Source organism: Pleurodeles waltl, chromosome 4_2 (genome assembly GCF_031143425.1).
Source record: "Pleurodeles waltl isolate 20211129_DDA chromosome 4_2, aPleWal1.hap1.20221129, whole genome shotgun sequence".
Lineage (NCBI taxonomy): Eukaryota > Metazoa > Chordata > Amphibia > Caudata > Salamandridae > Pleurodeles > Pleurodeles waltl.
The window spans coordinates 502,315,157-502,340,335 of record NC_090443.1 but is presented as its reverse complement, the minus strand read 5'-3'; the positions used below and the strand labels follow the sequence as shown (position 1 = coordinate 502,340,335).

The 25,179-nt window shown below is 48.8% G+C and overlaps 1 long non-coding RNA gene across 1 annotated transcript in view; it reads left to right on the top strand.

The window, feature by feature from the left end:
• The window catches only part of LOC138294168 (uncharacterized), a 354,474-nt gene extending 332,119 nt beyond the window's left edge, over positions 1-22,355 (top strand). Inside the window, exon 3 of the long non-coding RNA XR_011203237.1 lies at positions 21,968-22,355. This is a non-coding gene — a long non-coding RNA (uncharacterized lncRNA). The remainder of the gene's footprint in view (positions 1-21,967) is intronic.
• The last annotated feature ends 2,824 nt before the right edge of the window (positions 22,356-25,179 follow it).

Sequence of the window (25,179 nt, the reverse complement as noted above, 5' to 3'; positions counted from 1 at the left end):
CCATGTCCTACGGAAAATGACCAGACTGCAGCAGGAGGTGGCACAAGTTAACCAGAGAGTGTGTGGCATCAAAAAGACCCTGAGGAGGGCCAACTTGTAGGCTTATACTCAGACATGATTCCCTCCCCTCCCTCCTCTTTCCTGGTTCTTTAACTTAGTGGGTTTATGGGGCTTAGTGTTAGGTTAGTATAAGCTGTTAGCTTAGTTAGAAGTAGTGGGTGGTGGTGGGGGTTTCATACTTTTTTCAACTGTTTTTTATTATGTGTGTGGGTGGGTGGGGGACAATGTTGGGGTTTTGGGGTTTTAAAAAATGAAAAAAATATATATATCTATAAAAAAAAAAATTGTTACAAAAAAATATATATTTGTTTAGTATTAGATAGCATGCGTTTAGGTTAGTATCTGTTGTCCTCCATGTGTCCCGTCTTATAAGGGGGGTGGGGGTTGATGTTTAGATTGTTTCATTAAATGTGATAAGTAAGTTTAGCTTAGGTTAGTTAGGGACAGTTGTGGGTAATGTGTAGTTAGAGTAGATTAGGTTAGGTTAGGTGTTTCTCCTGGTTTTAGCTTCTGTTTTTACTGTTTAATAAATATCTAGGTAACTCTTTACAGTATGTGTCAAATGCTTGTAGATCAGGGCCTTGCCATGAGTGAACAGTGTCTCTTTTGTATTAGCTTTTGTGTCCCATGCTGCAACCATATCCTAACTGAGCTGTTACACTGACAGCTACACCAAAGCTACTTAGCTAAGATTCGGCCATCCATTGCACCCACCACTCATGGTTACTATGGATCCCAAAGTGTGGTTATTTTGAGCTGTATGTTTTCAATGTCACATACTTTGCTACCAGATTTGGTATTGGGGACACTGTGTTAAGTCTGCCTGCAGCCTGATGTCCAAGCAAATCCTTATAAGGTGAGTGGTAGTATGCTCTCATGTAGTATGGTATACATAACTCACACATATCATTTGTTACAATGTTCAGCACGGTTATTTATTTGTATGGAAACTCATACACATCCCTTCATGCTGTTTGGTGTGTGTTAGGTAAAAATGTTACATACGTAAGTTTTGACTTTCAGTAACAATCAAAGGCACTATTTTCTGGCTTAGACATCCCTTGAGGAGGCGTTATTCTGTACAACACAGCATTTTGGTCGATAGTTTATATTTTCCTCAGAAATAACCCTCAGGGATGGCAGATGATGGTACAAGCCAGGCCACTGTGCATAGTTATCAGCCAAGATTCATTCAGGTTAGGTGTATAGACAATCAATGACCCTGACCTGAGGTTAACATCACTGATGGCCATCACGGTTGATGTATTACATTACACAGAGACAAAGTTGTTGTGTAAGTGCTATTTATTTAAAAGTGCTGTAGTGCTATATGTACATTGTCCATGATTGTGAGTCCATTAGTGTGACATCTTTCATTGTAATCCTACACAAGTGCAAAAGGACATGTCATTGGACATGCTGGGGTGAAGTGTCAGACAGTGCAGAGGGACAGGATTTGCAAATCAGTTAGTGAGAGACAATCACAGGGCAGGCTGACAAGATAAACAGGGGGTTGAAGAACAGTGCTTGAGTACAGTTGTTGCAAGACTGGCATGTTACAAAGCACAGGACCTTGGTAATAGGTGGCCATATGGCAGGGACTAGTGCTACCGGGTACTCTTACGGGTGAAGGTGATCTGCTCCACGTCTTCATCTTCTGATGTGTGTGTAGTCTCCTCTGCCCAAGGTGGTGGTGGTTGTGAAGGGGCAACACACACCTCAGTGTTTGAAGACATGGAGTCAGACATCCCGTAGCTGCTAACTGTGGGGGTCCTAAGGGCAGTACTGCAGCAAGGAGGAGCTGCTGGTTCTTAAGAATAGCAGCCACATCACGGTGGTAAGCAGCCAGGTCGGCCCTGAGGGGTTCAATATTGCATTCGTGCACGCGTTGACAGGATTGTTGTTGTAGGTGTTGGGTCAACTCTATTACATCTGTGCTGATTTCCTTCAATCTTTTTTCAACTTCCTGCAAGATTGTTGTTCGCCCTTGCATAGCTGCTGCCTATTCTTCAGTTGACATCATGCACGAACGCACCATCTCTAGGCTGGCTGCCATAGTTTGCATCCCCACCCGCACCTCCTTGGCCAGCTCCCACTGTACTCCAACTACAGTTCGCTCAAAGCTGGTGCCAGGGTCGTCAGAGTCCTCAGCTATGTAGGCACTGCAGGTCACACAACAGGGGTGGTGGTGAGTGGGTCCCTCTGTGATGGCTGCTGTATCTGTGCTCCTCCTTGTGACTGAAGGTGGGGTCTGGAAGGTTCCAAGGACATCTTGGAGGGTCTGCTGGCTGATGTTTGTCAGCTCGTCATCCATGTCATCAGGGAAACCCAGGACAGGCATATCCGCAGGAGAGCCATCGTCCTCTGCAATGAGATACGGAACAATTAGTGTGTCTGTGTTGTGGGCTTTGTAAAGTGACATGCCTGCCTTCCGATTATTTTAACATTGTGATCTTGGTTCCTGTTCATTGTTCCTGTATTTCATATTAGCATTCTCCCAGGCCTATGCCCCACCTGCATGTCACATGTATTGAGGTCAATTTGTGGACTTGTCAGCATCACATCCTCTAGGTGTTGGTTCAGGCCAAATTGTGATTTGCCACCTTCTTGTCCTACTCAACCTTCCGTCTACTTCCATTCTCATGTTGAGGCCTTTCACTGGCTGTGGGTGCTCTGATAGCACAAGCACCACACTTAACAATCTGGGCCTACCCCAGTCTCTGATCTTTCACATCCACCTATATGTAGTTGAGATGTAGTATATACTATGTCTAGCTTTGTTATGGGACAATATGGATGTCAGCATTGGTAATGTGTGATGCTGATGTTAGGGAATGTGTGGTACATTGGATTGCACTGATAGTCGTAGCAGTGTTCTATTTCCACCTCTGACTGTGCAGGTGTATTTCTGTAACCAGTTACATGTGTCCTCCCCCTCAATGCTGTTGTCTGAGCAGTATGACATTTGGGATGTTGCATGGTGTCATTGGAGCTATTGTGACCCAGGCACAGGGTGGACCCTGACATATGCAGCTTGGGTATGACATTAGTGCTGGTTACCTCCTAATGTTAATGACAATGGCTGATGTTTGTAGCAACTTTGGACAATCACATTTGACTGGACTGGAACATTTGTCTTGATCTCAGCAGAGGTGGTAGTGGCAACTGTTGTCAATGTTACATTCCACTTACAGGTATGGCCAGAGGTTGTTAATTGGGCCCTAGTTACTGTAGGGAGAATACTGGCTGATGTGTGATGGGCTGCCAGTTTTACGTTGTACCTTGCCCTCCTGGCCTGGCTTTACCTTTGCAACATCCTTGGCATGGCAGCATACCCCCATGCAAAGGTCGTTGGTGTTGTGTATTAGTGTGCCCCAGGTATCCTCATAACGGACCATGCCCCGTGCCATGCCCCTTTACCCATTCCACCCCCTGAAAGTTATGACTTACATGCATTGTGTAGTAGGTGTGTCCACCCCCCTGCTTACAGTTAACATTTGTGCATTTTAATTCCCCATGCGACTTACCCTGCATGTGCTTTGTCTCCTGGAAATCTGCGCTGTCCTGTCCTTGAATCCCTGTGACGATCCCCTCAGGGATGACGGCTGCGACCATCTCCTCCATGTGGTCCAGGGTATCCTGGTGTGCTGGACTCCCACTTCCAGTCTGCAGTGCTGCCTTCCTGTTCCTGGCCATCTTTTCCTTGGTCCTGCGCTTGCAGTCATGCCAGTGTTTCTTGCACTCAATGACTGTTCTCCGTACTTCTGCCATACTGTTGATCTTGTCAACAATTTGTTGCCATATTGCCTCTCTCCTACTAATTGGCAACTTTGAGGTGACAAACAGTTGGTGCTGGTGTTCCGTCACCTCTTTAACCAGAATTTCCTGCTCCTCTGCACTGAAGCAACACTTTCTTTTCTTCTTCTCCCTGTCCTGGGTCTTGTGGGGGTCCTCCTGGCTGGTTCCTGGTCTGTTGTCATCTTCCTGGGGTATGTGCAAGCATCTGGGATCCATTTTGGCTCTCCTATGCACATTTTGCAGTGTTTGCGGTGCTTTTTGATGCAATTGCATCAAAAAACGGCGCAAATCCGGTTTACATGTTTACGTCGTTTTCCTTTACGACGTGAAGCAGTGGTTTGAGTAAAAAAAAATGAATCACTCCTGTGGTTTGCGCCGCCGTGCGCCAAAGTATAAATTTGACACCCGCATGTCGCAAAGAAATGGCATTAGCCGGCGGTAATATTTTTGACGCAAAACTGCGTCAGCGCAGTTTTGCAGCAAAAAGTATAAATATGGCCCGAAGTGTCTTAGAAAGGTGTGCCAATATTTATACTTTTTGCGCTGCATTTGCACCGTTTTTGACGCAAAAATGGCGCAAACTTACAAAATACAATTGTATTTGGTAAGTTTGCGCCGTTTTTGCATCAAAAAGCTGCGCAAATGCAGCGCTTAAAAAGTATAAATATGGGCCGAAGTGTCGCGTTGACACCTTTTATCTCTCCTTCGCACCCCTTTCACACCTCTTTCTGGAGATGTTTGCCAAACTCTTGCGTTAAAGATTCTCACAGACTTCTCTGGAGGCTTCCCCGCCAATAATCTGAGCTGCAAATACAGGAGCGGAGAAGCCTCGCAATCCATGTACTCCGGGAATGTTAACTGTTGCAAAATTGCAAGACAAGATTTTAGAACGAAGTTAGGGGAATAGTAAACACAGGATGGAGCTGACCTCTCAGACTTGTCTTGCAATTGCCACTCCGGAGTAAAGCCTCCATCAGACCTCTGTAAACTCGCACTCACTTGGAGAGTGTCTTCTATGCTGAGGACACAAGTATGAGACGTGACAAGTACTGTGTCATGAAAGGCAGTGGGTGGGGAGGAGTGTGAAGGGGAGTAGAAGTGGGCCTGTGCAGGAGTATGACAACTGAGCCTCGGTAAACCATGCTTCATCTGGGAAGTAAGCGCTATATTAAATGTGATTTATTTTCCGATTAAACATGAGGCTCGGGTTGCTGCGTAGACAAGAGCAACAGCCCTAAAAGTGTTTCATAATGTAAGCTACAAGCAGAATAAAAGTAAATGTGAAAGAGTGTTTGTTGCAGCCCACCGTGGTCAAAGTAAAGTTTTCACGTTATGTGATACATTCTTGATTCCATGCCAGAGGTGTCTATTGAGGCTTCAACTTTACACTGACACCGATAGCATAATATAAACTTGTGATAGCTGAGTGAGCTATACAAGCTTCACAAAGAACTGTCCAACCTGCCTATTATTGATTGAATCTACGTTGGATAGCTCTGCGGGTTCACCATCTGTCAGAATTCTGCGTGTAACCTGAAAGGCAGAGGTTTACAGCTCAGAATGTTTTGAGAGTTAATACCTCTGGCAGGTGTCTGGTGGGGCGTGAGCTGCATGTGCTGAATCAATCCAGGACATGCTCAGGGCCATATTTATACTTTTTGATGCACAACTGCGCCAACAAAGTTGTGCGTTAAAATTTTTACCACCGGCTAACGCCATTCCAACGTGCCATGCGGGCGCCTTATTTATGGAATGACGTTAGCCGGCGCTGCGGACTGGTCTGAGTAAAAAAAAAAAGACTCACACCAGGCAGCGCCGGGGTAGGGGAAAATGGGGGTTGTGCGTCAAAAAATGGTGCAAGTCAGGTCTGAGGCAAAAATCAGGCCTCAAACCGGACATGCGCCATTTCTTTTGACGCACAATCCCCATTGACATAACTCCTGTCTTAGCAAAGACAGGAGTCATGCCCCCTTGCCCAATGGCCATGCCCAGGGGACTTATGTCCCCTGGGCATGGTCATTGGGCATAGTGGCATGTAGGGGGGCCCAAATTAGGCCACCCATGCCACTTAAAAACAAACGATAAAAAATACTTACCTGAACTTACTTTTACTTCCCTGGGTTGGGTCCCCCCATCCATGGGTGTCCTCCAGGGGTGGGCGAGCGTGGCAGGGGGTGTTCCTGTGGGCAGGGGAGGGCACCTCTGGACTCCTTACGAGCCCACAGATCCCTTAACGCCTGCCCTGACCCAGGCATTCAAAAATGGCGCACAACAGGCTGTATGACGTTTTTTAAGGCCCACCCCCTCCTGTGCATCAAAATGACGCTGGGGTATAAATAAGGCGCACAGGAATTAGAGTAATTTTTTGGAAGGGAACGCCTTCCTTGCATATCATTAACGCACAGCAGTTTCCCGCTTCCAAAAAATGACGCACATGGTGGAATTTTGACATCCGCGGGGTCGGGCGTCAAAGTTTAAACATGGGGCAGTGTTTGCGGCTAATTTTTGACGCACATTCGGCGCAAACAGAGTATAAATATGCCCCTCAGTCTTTAAAAAATTTCAAGGCCAAAAATGATGATGTTTGTTTGCAGCAACATTTCTCATCGTGAAACACTGGATTCAAAGGCTGATGGCTGTCTTGCAGCATGCGCCTTAACCCTCTGAACTATCTTCCATGCGGATACAGTTGGCTGGCAGTGTGCCAGTTAAAATAGATTGGTAATATTCGTAACGTTTAACTCCAAAGGCAACGTGAACGTCTAACATTCAAAACATCTTGAGTGACAACCATACAAAAGTGACAAGATATAACAAGTCTTTCTAGACTCTTGAAAGAGAAGGCACTATAGATCCTGGCCAGTGCGTTTTTCAGAACAAGGGTGTAAGACTCTTTTACTTGTGTTGCTCAAGCATTTATATTGTTCGTTTTCCATTCTAAACTGCCTATTCTAATTAGTGTGTTTTTAACTTCCCCTGATCCACTCAGGTCCGTGTTCAGTGACCTCAAGGGGTTTCTAGCCGTCTTTCACCATTCGTGGGGTCTTAGATCCCATTTTTATTACTGGTTTTATTGTTCCCAGCCCCCTCCACTCCTGTTAGTTGTCTGCTGCTTCCTCTGCCCCTTTAGCTGCTCCTCTGGCCACAGACTCGAGTTCCCCTCAGGAAAACATCTTTTTTCCTCCCTTGGGTCCATCTAGAGCTGCCATTTTGTTTAGAGCTCTAGTCGACCCTCCTGCTCCTAGGCTGCATAAAACAGGTGCGATTCAGTGGATGTGTGCAGCGGGTGCACCACTGGCACGCCAAAGGTGCTCCTAAGGCAAGCCCGTCTGCACCCGTCCGTGCCAGTATGGTTCTGGGGTCTACAGTTTCTGGTCCAACCACAGGAAAGGTATTAACTCATTCTACTGACCTCCTATGTACCCTTAGACCTATTTGTGAGGAAGCCTGCCAACACTAAGTTGACTTTGTAAATCCAGTTTGGTCTTGCAGAAAGTGTCACTGGTCCCCCAGGCTGATCTTGGGATGAAGCTACTAGCTCAGGAAGAATCGACTAGCTTAGTCCTCTTGTCTAACTGTCGGTCACTGGCTGCACATAAACTTGACATCCACCTTCTTTTGAACAAACTTTCACTGTTAGTCCTGTTCCTGACTGAGACATGGCTTCATGAGGGATCATCCCCTGATGTGGCCTTGGCACTCCTCCAGGGTTACACCATAAATAGGTTGGATAGAGGCACCTCTAGAGGTGGAGGAATTCCCATCATTTATAGGGAATCGGTAAAGCTTACCTCCCAGCCTCTATTGCTTCCTGGTTGTGAGAGCATGTTTTTTTCCCCTTACCCTTAACCCCCACTATACATTTTCTGGGGCTTTGATTTATCGGCCCCTGGGACCCCCAATACTTTCATTCAATCCCTCCCTGACTACATTTCAGACCTAATTTGTAAAAAAACGAATTTTACTCTACTTGGTGATTTTAATATCCATGCAGGCAACTCAGCTGCCAGATCTCTTTTATGTGATCTGGCTGCTTTGGAACTGGGTCAATTAGTCAGTGGTCCTACACACATCAAAGGCCTCACTATTGACTTGGTCTTCAGTAACACAGCCGGGTTAACTTCAATGTCTCCTCTTCCTTTGGTTTGGTCTGATCATTTTTTGATAACACATAAGGGGTCATTCTGACCTCGGCGGTAAAAGGCACTTACCGCCGGTCAGAAGACCTCCATAACACCGCCGCGGCCGCGGTAAACCGCCACGGTCATTCTGACCCGCAACTTGCAAACCGCCAAAACCCCGACATCCACAAAAGTCCGCTACACCAAAGGTCAGTGAAAAAATGGCGATGACCAAACCTCCACCGTCACGCCAACAGAAATACGCCCATACCATTCCGACCCACAAATCCACGTGGCGGTCTTTCAAACGCGGTATTCCATTGGCGGTACACACCGCCGCGGTCAAAATACACACACACATAGAAAACTCAGCCACATTGGTCAGTTTGAAACACGCACACCGGATACACATACTAACATCACTCCCACACACCCAACACAATATAAAACACACACCCACATCACCCACAAACCCCTACGACCCGAAATTATTGACGAAGGCTAGAGAGAGAGCACAGAATAGACAATCCCACAACACAGAGGCACACAACACCATCACCCACACAGAATCCACGCACCAAACACCACACACCACCACACGCACCACACTCATCACCACAAACGCCACCCCACACCTCATCCACACCACCCCATGGCACCCCAAAGACACCCCAGGTTCACTGACGCAGAACTCAGGGTCATGGTGGAGGAAATAGTCCGTGTAGAGCCCCAGCTCTTCGGGGCACAGGTGCAGCACACCACAATTGCCAGGAAGATGGAGCTATGGCAAAGGATAGTGGACAGGGTCAACGCGGTGGGACAGCATCCACGCAATCGGGATGACATAAGGAAGCGCTGGAACAACCTACGGGGGAAGGTGCGTTCCATGGTATCAAGGCACAACATTGCGGTGCAGAAGACTGGCGGCGGACCCCCACCTACTCCCCCAGAATCTACAGCATGGGAGGAGGAAGTCTTGCATCCTGAGGGCCTCGCAGGAGTAGGCGGAGGAATGGACTCTGGTAAGTCGAATCTTCACTACTGCTTCCCACCCCCACCCCACCTGCATGCCAAATCATACCCCCACCCCCATCACACCAACTCCTAGCAAAAGGCTCACCATCACAACCCACCCATCCCAACACCAAGCCCCGCATGCGACCACAAAGCATGGACACCCATCACCAAAGCATGCCCACTGCACACACACATCACCCCCACAAGCCACCCTCACAAACCCCCCCCACAAGGGAATGCCTGCACTTGGGTACACGGACACCCACCCATCACACGAAATGCCACACACAGAAGCAATAACCATACCTTTATACCCCTGCAGGACCCGAACGCCACCACACTGCCACGGAGGGTCCAGAGATGTCCATCCCACCCCCAGAAGAGGCCCCCAGCGATGACAGCAGCTCTGTCTCCCTGGACCCAGATGACCAGCCCGGCCCATCGGGGACCTCTGGACAGTCGGTTCCCCACAGACAGCCACAGGCTACACCAGACCCAACCCCCTCTGGGAACACCAGCACAGCTCCCACCCAGCGGGCCCATGCCTCTGTCTCCAGGACACGTCAATCAGCGGTGTGTCCACCACTACAGGGCACCCAGGTTGACCCACCACCCCAACAACAACAAGGACCTGGGGGCAGTGGTAGTGGGCACACCGTCCAGGGGACAGAGGCCCAGGAACACAGGGGAACTGGGAGGGCTGCTGTGCGACAGGGGGGGGACAGGCCCAGGGAACCGACTCTCCAAGAGGCCCTCTCCTCCATCATGGGAGCTTACCACCACTCCCAGGAGACGATGGCGACGGTACTGGCCCGGTTCCAGGAGATCCAGGCACTGCAGGAGGAACGGTACATGGGGTTCAGAGAGGAACTGAGGAACATCTGTTCCGCAATGGGGACCATCGTCGTGGCCCTTACCCAGATAGTCACCACATTGCGGGACCATGTGGCACCCCAAAGGGCCCCTGTCACTAGCCCAGGCCAGGAACAGCCTACCACCTCCGCCGGCGCTAGTGGACAGGAGGCCCCCACACAACAACAGGCCACCAGAACCCCACCTCCTGCAGAAGAAGAACCACCCCGCAAGCGGAACCTGAGATCTAACAAGAAGACAGAGTAGGATTGCAAGACCCCCGCCAGCCTAAGATACCCCCTGATGTCATCCCACTGTCCCACATTGTCACCCTGTCCAACCTTTAACTGCCCCTGCTCCATCCTTCCACAGGCATATGGACAATGCACCTGTGCGACTGAGAACTGGACTCTGCCATGGACATTACTCCACCCCCACCCATCACCGTTTTACAATCATGTACCTATATGTAGCACTTAAAATAAATCACTTATTGCACTTAAAATAACAGGAGTCTGCTTGTATTCTTAACAAATGTATTACACATAACGGTGCAATAATGTCCAGTTACTTTGTGATGACAACATACCAATTTCAATAAGCTTTAGTCCATGGGCAAACAAAGCAGAAGTCAGGCAGTGGGTCATACAGCTCTGAAAAGGGAAGGGAAAGTCACAAATCAGTTAACAGGAACTGGGGGGAAACACAGACAGTGGAGACGCATGAGGCGTTAAGTAAATGTAAAATGGCGTGGGTGATTCTTACCTGTGTGCTACTGAAAATATTGTTGTATGACTGTATCCCTGTTGTCCGTGTCGTCCCCGTTGTCTTCCTCCTCTTCACTCTCCACAGGCTCCACAGCTGCTACAACACCACCATCTGGACCATCCTCCTGCAGAAAAGGCACCTGGCGTCGCAAAGCAAGATTGTGAAGCATACAGCAGGCCACGATGATATGGCACACCTTCTTTGGTGAGTACATTAGGGATCCCCCTGTCATATGCAGGCACCTAAACCTGGCCTTCAGGACCCCGAAAGTCCTTTCTATGATCCTCCTAGTTCGCCCATGGGCCTCATTGTACCGTTCCTCTGCCCTGGTCCGGGGATTCCTCACTGGGGTCAGTAGCCACAACAGGTTGGGGTAACCAGAGTCACCAATTAGCCACACACGGTGTCTCTGTAGCTGTTCCATCACATAAGGGATGCTGCTATTTCGCATGACATACGCGTCATGCACTGACCCAGGGAACTTGGCATTTACATGGGAGATGTACTGGTCAGCCAAACAGACCACCTGGACATTCATCGAATGATAACTTTTTCTGTTTCTGTACACCTGCTCACTTTCTTTGGGGGGAACCAAAGCCACATGGGTCCCATCAATGGCACCAATGATGTTGGGGATATGTCCAAGGGCATAGAAATCACCCTTCACTGTAGCCAATTCGCCCACCTCAGGGAAAATAATGTAGCTCCGCATGTATTTCATCAGGGCAGACAACACTCTGGACAAAACCTTAGAAAACATAGGCTGAGACATCCCAGATGATATGGCCACTGTTGTCTGAAAAGACCCACTTGCCAAAAAATGGAGTACTGACAGAACCCGCACCAGAGGGGGAATCCCTGTGGGTTGGCGGATGGGGGACATCAGGTCTGGCTCCAGCTGGGCACATAGTTCATGTATAGTTGCTCTGTCAAGCCTGTATGTAAGTATGATATGACGTTCTTCCATTGTCGACAGGTCCACCAGCGGTCGGTACACGGGAGGATTCATCCTTCTCCTCGCAAGTCCCAGCGGACGGTGCCTAGGAAGGACAACATGGAGCACAGAGTCAAGCAACCCACAGGTTCGTTCACACAGCTTGCACAGTACACGAATCGCTATGCATTGAAAGGCTTGTATGAGTGGCAATGCAAGGCCTAGGCCTGTGTGACGCAGTAGAAATTATGCCATGTGGGCCCTTGAAATGGCGGCTGCCTGACCTGTGAAGTGTGACAGTGGGATGTGAGGTCACTGCGCTGGCGTGGCACACCGTGGCGGTAGGCGGTCGAAGACCGCGGTGCTAAGCCGCATTGGTTAACATTGCACCCTATGGGTTTCAGTAGCCAATGAGGATGGGCGCCTGCGGTCGCGGTACGCACCGCGGTGGTACGCACCGCCGCGGGCGTGACCGCCATTTTCTATCTGATTAATCACTCGAGACCTGATCATCCACAGGAGAGGACCGATACTGCAAGTGCTGCTGTGACCTCGGTCTGGGAGATACAATGGCTGCTGCGACTGGGGAAAGGGCCCCTGCCTTCACTTCTGAAGAATTGGAGAAACTTGTTGATGGGGTCCTCCCCCAGTATGCGCTACTCTACGGTCCTCCAGACCAACAGGTTAGTACACAGGGTGCACGTTGAATGGGCTATGCCTGTGTTGAGTGGGGTGTATGTAAGATGGTGGGGAGGGGAGCGAATGAGCAGTGCAACGCACGAAAGATGAGAGCATGTGCCACATGGCAAGGTTGGGGAGGGCGGGGGGCACTCACATTGACCAGGCAGAAAACTGATGCGATTTCCTTTACCACTCTGTATATGTCACATAGGTCAGCGCCCATCAGAAGATCGACATTTGGCGTGCCATCGCCAAGGACGTCCGGGCCCTGGGGGTCCACAAAAGACGGGGCACCCACTGCCGAAAGAGGTGGGAGGACATCCGCCGCGGGACCAGAAAGACCGCCGAGTCTCTGCTGGGGATGGCCTCCCAACGTAGGAGGGGTGCCAGCCACCAAGTGACCCCCCTGATGTCCCGGATCCTGGCGGTGGCCTACCCCGATTTGGATGGGCGCGTGAGGACATCACAGCAGACACAAGGGGGTGAGTATCAGCACATTCTTCTAACTTTGCACGCAGTGAAGGTGTCTGGGTGGGGGAGGAGGGCTGTGGCTATCTCTAGGCCAGGGCGCATTCTGTAGGCTAGGCCTCTCCGTTAGACACGGCCCTGTGCCCCCGCCCCCCACCTCTGTAGGGTGCCAAGTACAGCTATCCATGGTCCGGCCTCACCCATGTGTGCATTTGTCGTCCATAGACCTGTAGGCCTAGTCACAATAACTGAGTAGTGTACCCCGATTGCGCAGCCTAGTGCACGGGGCTTCTGTGTCTGTCCTCTCCGACAACGGTGTTGCCAATGCATGCACTCAACCTGTCTTCATTTCTCCCCCCCCCCCCCATTTTCTTTGTCTTCCTGTTCATGTGTGCATTAGCATCATCAGGCGGAGGAGAAGTGGCATCGGCGCACGAGGGAGCTGCATCTCACATGGCCCCAGAGGGCCATGCAACAGACTCTGAGTACACCAGTGAGACAGAGGGCGAGTGGAGCTCCACAACGGGGACCCGTGGAGACGTCAGCGACACCGACACGTCCTCGGAAGGGAGCTCCCTAGCGGTGGCGGCAACATCCGTGCCCACCGCCACAACAGGTACAGCCGCCACCCAGCGCACCAGCCCCGCCCTCCCAGCAGCCCCTCAGCCTTCACTCCGTGCCCGCTCGCCCAGGAAGGCGGGCATCTCCTTCGCCCCAGGCACCTCAGGCCCTGCCCCAGTTACACCTGCTGCCCTCAGTGAGGAGGTCATTGACCTCCTCAGGACACTCATTGTTGGGCAGTCTACCCTTTTGAATGCCATCCAGGGTGTAGAAAGGGAGGTGCATCGGAGCAATGCATACCTGGAGGGCATTCATTCGGGTCAGGCTGCCCATCAGCGATCGTTCAACGCTCTGGCCTCAGCACTGATGGCAGCCATTGTCCTTGTCTCCAGCCTCCCTCTTCTGACTCCCTCCACCCAGTCCCAGTCTCCTGTTCCTCTGCCTATCCCATCCACACCATCAGACCAGCCTGCACACACCTCTACACCCAAGGGCAGCTCATCCAGACATAAGCACCACAGATCCCACAAGCATTCACCCAAGCAACATCCAGATGCAGACATGCCAACAGTCACTACCACCTCTGTGTCCCCCACCTCCTCATCTCCCTCCTCCCTCCCTGTGACGTCTCCACTCACACCTGCATGCACACCACCATCAGCCAGTACTTCCATCACCAGCACACCCTCCATTACAGTCCGCACATGTGCAGTCACCACCCCCACTGCCATTTACACGTCCCCTGTGTCCTCTCCCAGTGTGTCTGTCACCCCCTCTTCCAAACCACACAAACGCAGGCAGCCACCCACCCAACAGCCATCCACCTCACGACAGCCTCCGTCACAAGCACCTGCACCCAAAGACAGCACACTTGACTCTCCTACAACCACATCCTCTTCCTCCACTCCCATACCCACTACACCTACCCGTCCCTGTCCTTCCAAAGTCCTTTTCCTTTCCAACCTTAAGCTCGTTCCAATCACTGACCCCCCCCCCTCCATCTGGTAAGAGTAAAAAAAGCACCTCAGCCACCACCAGCCCTGCATCTACTGTGACCATAGTGCAGGGCTATTGGAGTCCACCAGCTCCTAGAGCAGGAACATCGGCCAGCAGCAAGGGGACAGCCAGCCCACCCCCTGGGAAGAGGACAAAAAAAAATAAGGGCCGGCGCGACAAGCCTGAGACGGCTGCCACCAAGGACAGTAGCCTTGCCCCGTCACCTGCCACATCATCAAAGGGAGGCAAGGGCCACAGAGCTTCAGCGAAGGAGGGCAAGGGCAGCAGGGCGGAGAAGTCAGGCAGCAGGCGAGCTGCCCAGGAGGGCCCCACCAGCCCCATTCCGGTTGTGACGGACGACACCCACGGGCCCAGGACTCCATCACAGGAGGGCCCCGCAACCGCAAGGTCGGATGGCGACTGAGCGGGAAGTCTTGGCCAGGTCTGGCTCCCTAGAAACACAGGACAAGCACCGCTGAACAGGGCCCCGCCGGGAGAAGCACCGCTGAACAGGGCCCCGCCGTGACAAGAACCGCTGAACAGGGCCCCGCCGTGAGAAGCACCGCTGAACAGGGCCCCGCCGTGACAAGAACCGCTGAACAGGGCCCCGCCGTGAGAAGCACCGATGAACAGGGCCCGCCGTGACAAGAACCGCTGAACAGGGCCCCGCCGGGAGAAGCACCGCTGAACAGGGCCCCGCCGGGAGAAGCACCGCTGAACAGGGCCCCGCCGGGAGAAGCACCGCTGAACAGGGCCCCGCCGTGAGAAGCACCGCTGAACAGGGCCCCGCCGTGACAAGAACCGCTGAACAGGGCCCCGCCGGGAGAAGCACCGCTGAACAGGGGCCCGCCGTGACAAGAACCCCTGAACAGGGCCCCGCCGAGAGAAGCACCGCTGAACAGGGGCCCGCTGTGACAAGAACCGCTGAACAGGGCTCCGCCGGGAGAAGCACCGCTGAACAGGGGCCCTCCGTGACAAGAACCGCTCCGCTGGGCCTTTCATCTCAGGCACCGCTCCGCTGGGCCCTTCCTTTCAAGCACCGCTCCGCTGGGCCCTTCATCTCAAGCACCGCTCCGCTGGGCCCTTCATCTCAAGCACCGCTCCGCTGGGCCCTTCATCTCAAGCACCGCTCCGCTGGGCCCTTCCTGTCAAGCACCGCTCCGCTGGGCCCTTCATCTCAAGCACCGTTCCGCTGGGCCCTTCCTGTCAAGCACCGCTCCGCTGGGCCCTTCATCTCAAGCACCGCTCCGCTGGGCCCTTCATCTAAAGTACCGCTCCGCTGAGCCCTTCATCTCAAGCACAGCTCCGCTGGGCCCTTCATCTCAAGCACCACTCCGATGGGCCCTTCATCTCAAGCCCCGCTCCGCTGGGCCCTTCCTTTCAAGCACCGCTCCGCTGGGCCCCGCCGTCTCTGCACCGGTCCGCTGGGCCCTTCCTGTCAAGCACTGCTCCGCTGGGCCCTTCATCTCAAGCACCGCTCCGCTGGGCCCTTCATCTCAAGCACCGCTCCGCTGGGCCCCGCCGTCTCTGCACCGCTCCGCTGGGCCCTTCATCTCAAGCACCGCTCCGCTGGGCCCTTCATCTCAAGCACCGCTCCGCTGGGCCCTTCATCTCAAGCACCGCTCCGCTGGGCCCCGCCGTCTCTGCACCGCTCCGCTGGGCCCTTCCTGTCAAGCACCGCTCCGCTGGGCCCTTCATCTCAAGCACCGCTCCGCTGGGCCATTCATCTCAAGCACCGCTCCGCTGGGCCCTTCCTTTCAAGCACCGCTCCGCTGGGCCCCGCCGTCTCTGCACCGCTCCGCTGGGCCCTTCCTGTCAAGCACCGCTCCGCTGGGCAACGCCGTCTCAAGCACCGCTGGCCCATTGACAGTGCCGGTTCTGTGTCGAGCAGGGCTTCACGAAGCACTCTGGGCACCATGCCTCCTCCATTAACAGTGGAGTCGGTAATCCATCTGATGGACTGTGGCTTGGCACTTCCCAGGATGGAACAGTGGGCAAGCCACACACTGTAGAGACTTGAGAGACTGTGGCTTTGCACTCCCCAGGATGGCACAGTGGGCAAGCCACCCACTGTAGAGACTTGTGAGACTGGCTTGGCACTCCCCAGGATGGGACAGTGGGCATGGAGGCCCCTCGTGGATCTGGCGTCGTGGACTCATGTGGCTGAGGTGCCCCCTCTTCCCTTCCCCCTGAGGTGCCTGTAGTTTTATCATCTGATGCCCCAGCAGTGTTCTCTCCAATGGTATCTGGTCTCCTGTGTGGGCTTTGCCCATGTGTTTGTGCACATTGGCCCACGGACTATGGAACTTTGACAGAATGGGCAGGACTTATTGCCTAAGTATATATTTTTGACTATGTTCATTCCTTATTTTGTATCTTTCATATTGCATATTTCCCATACCTTCAATGGAGCTATTTATACATATATTTTATAGATCATTTTAATTGTGTCTTTGCATTATTCCGGTGGGTTTGGGAGGTGTCACTCTGACTTGTTGCTCTGCATTGGGGTGTAGGTATTTGGGGTGGGGGGGTGGGTGTATGGCGCATGTGTGTGCCCGTAAGCTTTCCTCCTCCCCCCTCCCCTGTGTCGTAGGTGCAGTACTCACCGTTGTCGTCTGCGCCGGCGTTCGTACTCCTGGTAGATGAGCAGGTAGACAATAGCTGGTAGGATGTTTAATTCGGGTTCCATGCTGTCCTCCTTCCTCGTGGAGTGTGTAGAGGTGAGCGTTTTCCCGTTCGTAGTCTGTTTCCGCCGTGTTTTTATCGGCGGGGCTCCCGCCCCGGAAAAGGTGGCAGATTGGTGAGTTGTGATAGGGTGGGCCGTACATTGTCTGCCGCCTGCCTGTTGGCGGTGACCGCCGCGCTGTTTGTCTGTCCCGCCGTGGCGGTCGGAGTGTTAAAGTGGCGGCCTGTGTTGGCGGTTCCCGCCAGCGTCAGAATTCCTTTTTTTTTACCGCCTGCCTGTTGGCGGGTTGGCCGTCGCTTTATCACCGACCGCCAGGGTTGGAATGACCCCCATAATCTTGCTACTTGTGCTAGCTGCAGACCCCCTCCCACTACAAAGCAACCTCATAGCTGTTGGCACAAACTTAAAGCTAGCGACTGAACCTTCACCCTTGAAAATTTGAAACCAACCTTTACTGATCATACTGCTGATTTCTCAGAGGCATTCAATGGGTGGAGTACTAAAACCTTAGATATAATACTCCCTTATTCAACCAAAGTAGGGACCCGATTTTCCCCTCACCTTCACCTATTAAAAAAAGACTGTAAGCGCCTGGAAGGGAAATTGAAAAAATCCTATGACCCCTCTTTAAAGGGGGATTATAGAAACGCAATCAGACACTTCCATTTGGAAATTAAGTCAGCCCAGTCTACCTACTATGCATCAGGAATTGAACAGTCCTCCAATTCACCTAAGGAGATCTTTCAAATATTTAAAGAGGTTTCACAGCATAACATGCATAGTGAGCTCTTGGATGCCTCCCAAGTACATAGTAACAGTACTACTTCCACTCTACTTCCAACAAAAGCTAGCAGATATCTATTTGGCTTTTTCTGGAAACTTACATTACGCCCGTAACACTACAAGTCAGGAAATCCCATATGGCATTTCACTTTCACACTTCTCTCCTCTTACCGAAGATTGGGTTTCTAACTTATTAGCCACACTGAAATCAGATTCTCCTTTTGATCCTGCCCCCCATATGTTCTTGCATTGGGCACTTCTGTTATAGCTCCGATGGTTACCGATCTTCTGAACTCCTCCCTTAACAGGAGCATCGTCCCAAACCAATGGAAACATGCCATTGTCAAGCCTCTATTGAAAAAGCCAAAACTTGATGCAGCCCTTCTGAATAACTACAGACCTATCTCTATGTTATCAGTAGTGTCTAAAATAATGGAAAAGCATGTGAACATTCAGCTGTCCGGTTTGCTTGAAAATAATGACATTCTTCATCCCACTCAGATGGGTTTTAAGCCATTCAATAGCACAAAGTCAGCATTGCCAGCAGTCACTGAGGAGGCTAGATGGCGCCTTGATCAAGGTGGTGCAACGGCCATTATTCTTCTTGACCTCAGCGCGGCTTTTGACACTCTGGATCACTGCATACTTCTTTTAAGATTGGCCGAGCTTGGAATTACAGGCAGTGCTTTGGGTTGGCTCTCCTCCTTTTTGGAGGGGAGGACCTTTCAGGTACTGAACCAGTCCTTTCTGTCTAACCAGCTATCGATCAACTGTGGGGTACCCCAGGGTTCTTCCCTTAGCCCCACCTTGTTCAACATTTACATGTCCCCTCTCGCAGAGATTGTGAAGCCTTACGGTCTGTCAGTAGTGTCATATGCAGATGACACTCATCTGGTGGTTTCATTTTTCACTAATCCCAGCACTAACTGCTCTGCACTCTTACCTTGCCTTCAGGCAGTGACCAGATGGATGTCGGAACGTAATCTAAAACTTAACGAAGATAAAAATGAAATAATGGTATTAGGACATCGTCCCCATTGGGGGCTCCATTTTCACACCCTGGATCCCTTAAGGAATCTGCCTTCTCCTAAAGAGAATATCAAGAGCCTAGGTGTCTGGTTGGACCCTCAGCTCACAATGGATTACCATGTTAAAAAGATCCCCGCAACCTGTTTCAAGCTGCTTAGACTGTTGAAGAAAGTCTTCAGAATTCTTCCATTTGTAGCTAAAAGACTTATTGTTAAGGCCCTTATTATTTCTCAGCTTGACTATGGTAATGCACTGTATCTCTGCTCTCCAAAGTATGTAAGTAGGAAATTGCAGGTGGTTTAGAATTCCTCTGCTCGGCTCCTTCCAGACATACCTAGACATATGTCTGTTAAAGAGGCTATCTCCTCTCTTAACTGGCTTCCCGTGGCACAGCGCATACAATTCAAAACTCTGTGCTATAGTCATAGATCCCTACATAACAGAGGTCCTTCTTTGTTAAGGCCTTTAGCCTCCTTCTACACGCCCTCTAGGCAGCTTAATTCTGCGGCTGCTGCATTAGTGAGACCCCCAATTGTCAAAAAGGCCAGATGGGGGAAACTCAATGGCCTTTTTAGGAGGCAAATTATGGAATTCACTACTTCTCTGCCTCCGGCTGACCAGTCATGAGCTCTCCTTCCATCGATTGCTCGAAACCTGGCTTTTTAGAGCTTAATCGTCATACCATGTCCAGAAAATTGGTACTTAGTGCTGGGAGGCCTTCGGGTAGCCATGCGCCCTATTAATCTTAACATAACAATAGCCGCTGCCTCTCAACTCAGTGGCAAACAAGCTGCAAGCCCAGCACCAAGGAGGAAATGAAAGCGGGCACTGATCAGAGTTAAAGGCAAAGTGGAGCACAAGGATTGTTAAAGGAGCAGGCACCAACCACTCAGAGGAGTAAAAGAATACCAAGGACATGCTGATGTTACAATTCACGCTAAAAGCACTGCTTATTCCACCTCTTAGAAATGGATGCCTTGAAAGCAACAAGGCCAGCTCCTGACCCCACGCATTCATGTCTTGTTAAGGGAAGGCCCTCCCCAAGCGCTCACGGAGGGATCTCAGGGAAACAAAAGGGAGGAAGGGGATAGGGGTCGGTGCACTAAGGAAGGGTGACTCAGTGAGGGAACGAAGATAAAACCCTAAATAAATGCCAGTGGTCTTGGACAGAGGATGTGGCATAACATTCAGAGCTGCTGACTTGGGAACTGGGAAGCCAGGTTTGAGTCTCGATGTCGGCTCTCCTTGGGCGTTAAAAAAAACCTAGAAAACTTAAGTTTCAATCCAAGGAGCAGTTAATCGAAAAAGTACAATAATATGAAACATGAAGCATGGCGCCGAGCTGCATGGGCTCCAAAAGCATATCACGAATTAAAGTTTGTTTACACATGCATACACAGCTATAATCTGGTTGGCAGATGCATTCAGCTGAGCGTGTTTTGCGGATACAAACGGAAAAAAAAATAGTGCGCTGAAACAAACCTAAATAGACAGGAGAGAACGAGTGCATGTGATAGGGCCAGTAGTCAGGGGAGTCACCCAAACACAGGAGGGACAAACACAGCCAAGTCACCATTGAAAAGCAAGGTTTTCAGAATAGCACATAAAAGAATCAATTAAAAACAATAGGTGTGCTCGAAGCCCACAGAGGAGACACAGCATGCCTCCAAGACAGCACATGTGCGTTAGTTACACTCAAACTAAAAAGGGTAACCGTCTTACCTCCTCTCATTTAGTGTCCACGCTTTATAAGAACAATAACATGGAGATAAGTAAATTGATTAGTAAATATTTTGGTTACTGAGGAAAAATAAGAAAAAAATAAACACACTGTTCATTTTATTGCTCCCTGTGCAATCTGCATGTCCTTGCAAATGTCCACTCCTTGTGAAACAGCTCACTGAGTTAATATATCTTCTGCAGTGATCCATTTGTATTGCCTATGTCACATACATTAAACTCAGTCAAAAAGCTCAGTGGATCACTGCACCTGCTCTAGAGTTCTTGGTGCATCCTACAGGCCACAGATTGTGATTCCACTCAATAAGCTAAGGGCCGGTTTTAGATCTTGGTTTATCTGGTCCTGCCGTTACTTTTCCTTCAATTTCTCTGTCCACCTACTAGGCAGTCTGCACACTCTATTTAGATGCTGGTGGGTCGATGAATGAAAGTCATTCGGAGTGCCACTGTCTCTGCCAGAATGTTCCTCCCATGTCAGTGGTGCCATAGGCAAAATTGGCTGTCAGAGGGAGTACAGCCAGTTTTTCCACCGGGCCATCACAATGTTCCTTCCCCCTGACGTGACTGTGGCGAGTAAACTTCCACACCTGAGTTAGCGGATTGGAAGGAATATAAGGTCGAAGCTTACTTTTTTCTGTTTTTTCACTTACCTTTTTGTCATAAACCCGATTGTCCAAGTCCTTCCTTTGCTGCTTCAACTTGACCACGAAGCAAATTAACCCCATCGTCACCAGAATCAATGGTAAGTGTCTTTTTTTACCTGATACCTTTTCAAATGTCTGTTGACATTAGCTCTGGACTTTTTTAATTCACACTTACAAGCAATACTTTACTAATGAGCAATGCATAGGTGTGTGTAATGTGGCCATTCAAGACATTTAAAGAAACACGCCTGTATAATTTAATATAATATACAAATTTGGTGCAAGCTGCCTTCATGCTAATTGACATCTACACAAAAAGTGACATTGATCTAAACAGTGTTTCCATACAGGTGTGTTTAATCATTTTTCATCAACTATCAAATCATATACATATGCATTACACATTCTTGGACTAATATAAATGTAATATAATGTAGAAATTGCACTAGACAAGGGAAAAGTTGTTTACAATAAATGTAAAGTCAATGTTAGTTCACAACTTAAAAAATCTTATATATTTATTAATGTCTCATTTCCCTTTGTCTAATGCATTTCCAGTATGTAATTACATTTGTATCACCTCTAAACTGTTTAAATGTGTAATGCATATGTGTTTATTTTTCATCACTTATCACTTTAAGATAAACACACCTGTATTAACACTTCAAAAAATAAAAATGTTTAATTTTGGTGTATGTGTCCTTTATCTTTGTCCGTTACACATTTGTGTCACTAATGTTTGCTCTATGTAAGTATGTTATTTAAAACTTTTGTGTACTTACTGTCATAAATGTAAGTACGTTTATGCATCTCTTATTTCCATCAGGTGACCCAAAGAATAGAAATCTCCCCTCACATTGGCAAAATCATCATTTAATGGAAACCGTATGAAGCTGTTGATACTTCTCATCATTGAAGAAAGAACGTCTTGTAGCATACCACTGAAAGTTAGTTGTGACATTCCACCAGATACTGCAGCAGTGTATTGGAATGATCCTGTGGCCACAAAAGGTAGTACTGCCATGATTTTGACTACTGATTCCTACATTGAGGCACAAGGTGTGGCTCCAGGTGATAACATAAATCAATAATAGTTTTCCTATTCAATATGATATTTTGGATTATAACCCATTCTTCCCTGGTGACAAGCTCTGGAACAGGATGTGAAAATGGCACAGACTAATTGGGTTACACATGGATTGTAATTTTTTTTGAAACTACGACAAACAATTTACTACATTTAAAAAAAATAATACAAGTTTTTGATTTGTTGTGTTTGTTCTTTTTGTCATTTTTAAAAATGCAAAAAAAAATACCTACATGAAATTTATTTATGAATAAGAAACATTTTAATTATTAACATTTTAAAATGATGGAAGGTAAAAAATAAACAAATTGATAAAATAAATTCAACACCAGTCTTTGACTTTGTTGGTTTTCATTTTATTCAGTTGATCCAAATAAACTGAAACAGGATGAAAACAAAAACTCAAAGAAAAAATGTAAAAGTCAATCATGATGAATGAAACTAGTATTGTAAAGCCAAAATTGTTAGAAATCCAATGCGCAAATTTACAACTGGTATCAAAAAGGTAAATGTGTCCAGGAAGTAGTCCACAGAGTGAATAGTAGTCACACACTGAAGGAAATTAGGTTCTGCGTCTCTTGCTGATGGTTATGGAGGTCTTGCCATCCTCTCCTGGTTTTCCAGATGAACATCCCCTCCTAAGGGGGGATGTTGGAGCCACAGTTGAAGGGACTGAGGTGGATGAAGGTTTTTCCTCTTGTGGCAGGGCTTCCCTTTCTATAGCTGAGGCAGATGTGGTTGGCTCAGATGTTGTTGGACCACAGAAAGGGGAAGATGTTGCTGGTAACGCCCTGCACATGTGATTAAAAATATCATACAGTCAACAGTCAGGGAGCCCAAATTGGAGTTTAGAATCACCATCTGTACTTTGCGCTCTCTCTGCAACTGCTTCATGTCCCGGAGCTCTAAAAGGACCTAGCCCATCATGTCTTGGGACTGATGGAGGGATCCCGAAACTTGGTTGATGGTGGCCTGGGTGAGAGTGAACCCAGTGGCCTCACTTTGCTGGCCCACAATTTCCCTCCCACGAACTCCACTGCCCTGTACCCTTGACCCAGTGTACACCATTGCACTGGGTACTGGCTGACCTGGAGGTAGTGGTGGTGGTGGATCAACAGCAGGCAGAACTGGGGGCACAAGATTGGGGTGATGTTCCTTTGGAACCAGGAAGTGAAGGTATCTGGAGGCTAAGGTGTGGTAATAGCTGGGGTGAGAAGTGTAGGTTTGGGCCGAGTGAGACTCACTGGAGTAGTACGCCCAGGCAGACCAGATGGACCAGGCAGCTCATCATCATCTGGACTTGCAGGAGCGGAGTGCTCACTGAGAGCATATTCATGGTCTGGAGTGGAGGTATCCTCACTGGCAGATGGTTGTCCACATACTCTGGGTGTTGGACCTAATATGAATTACAAAAAATCCAAATTGTAAATGTCTTGTCTCATGTCTCATGTCACATGAGTTTGAAGCTACAAATGAAGCAATCTAAAAGGAAAGAGATAATTAATAGGATGATTAGACCTTTCAGTGGTTGTATGATAAATTACACAACCAGTTAGAATTACACACATGAAAACTTCAAAAACGCAGGTAAAGAGGTGTCCTGAAAAGAAAAAGATTCATTACAAAGTGCACATAAAATATACCAAACATTCAATGCAACACAATATAGAGGAGAAATGTGAACTAAACGATTCCAAGGCCTAGCAGGGTAAAATTAAGACCATTAAACAACTTATAAAGATAAATGCCATTAGTCATCATACAAGCATTACAAAGTACATTTATTATCAATAATCTTATATTCAGCATATAACATAATATGTATAAAAATCTTTAAGTCAACATACCTTGATTTGGGAAACCAATTACATAAATTCAAAGAAATAACAAGCAAGTGACAACATACAAAATGAAACAATGATGAAATTTTGATACATAGCATAAAATGAAGATTGATAAATACATAACCACTGGCGTCTCCTCCCCTATGGCATAGGAGCGTCACCCCCCACCAGCAGCAGCAACTGCAAACCATTAACATTAAATGATAATAAAGTATGCTTATTATCATCTTATTGTTAAAAGGGTGGTGCCATGGGGCGTGACAGGGATGGAGGGGGAGTGCACATGTGTGTTTGCCCGGCTAAACACATGTGCGCACTAATCTCTCCCCAACCCAGCACTGTGTTGCTGGGTTGGAGACAGCAGGTAGAGGTCCGAGTCTGCCTCGGAGCATCAAGCCAGGGCGCTACAGCCAATCCTAACACTGCTTTTATGCTGCCACAGCATGAGAGGAGCGTTAGGATTGGCTGCAGGGCAGGCTGGGAGTCTGTGCCTGCAAGTGGAATCAGCGGAGCAGTGGCTAACAGTAAGGTAAGTATTTTTTTTTTTGATTTAATGTTGTCACATTTATTTTGTGTGTCCCCCGCCCACCCGCCACATGCCGTCCCACCTCTTTACTGGACGGCAAGCCACAACTGTACATAGCACTTTAAAATATGTGCATATACTCGCCCACTCGCTATGGTGAGTGAAATTTCATCAGATTTAGCTATTGTTAGGACCTACTGGTCCGTTCTGGCAGGGAACTTGAGCTGGAAGGGAACAGGTGTTCTGTTCATTCAGAAAATGAATGAGCAATCAAAATGCCTTTAAATATTGTTTTATCTCGACACATTTGATGACTGTTCAAGTACAAGATGAAATGCCAGTTTGTCTTTTTACTATGTGCTGCTTATCTTATTCTTAAAAATGATGTTTACTTTTTTCTCTTACTACAGTTACACAATTTTGTAGAGTAAGGTTTCTGACAATCATTGTGAAGCAAAAGGCTATAGAATGTCAGTTTTCTTTCTAAAACACAGTACTTAAATAGCCTGTAAATAAATAGTACACATTTTTCAAAATATATCAGGAACTACAAATGCACGTTTTTGTAATTCAGAAGTGTG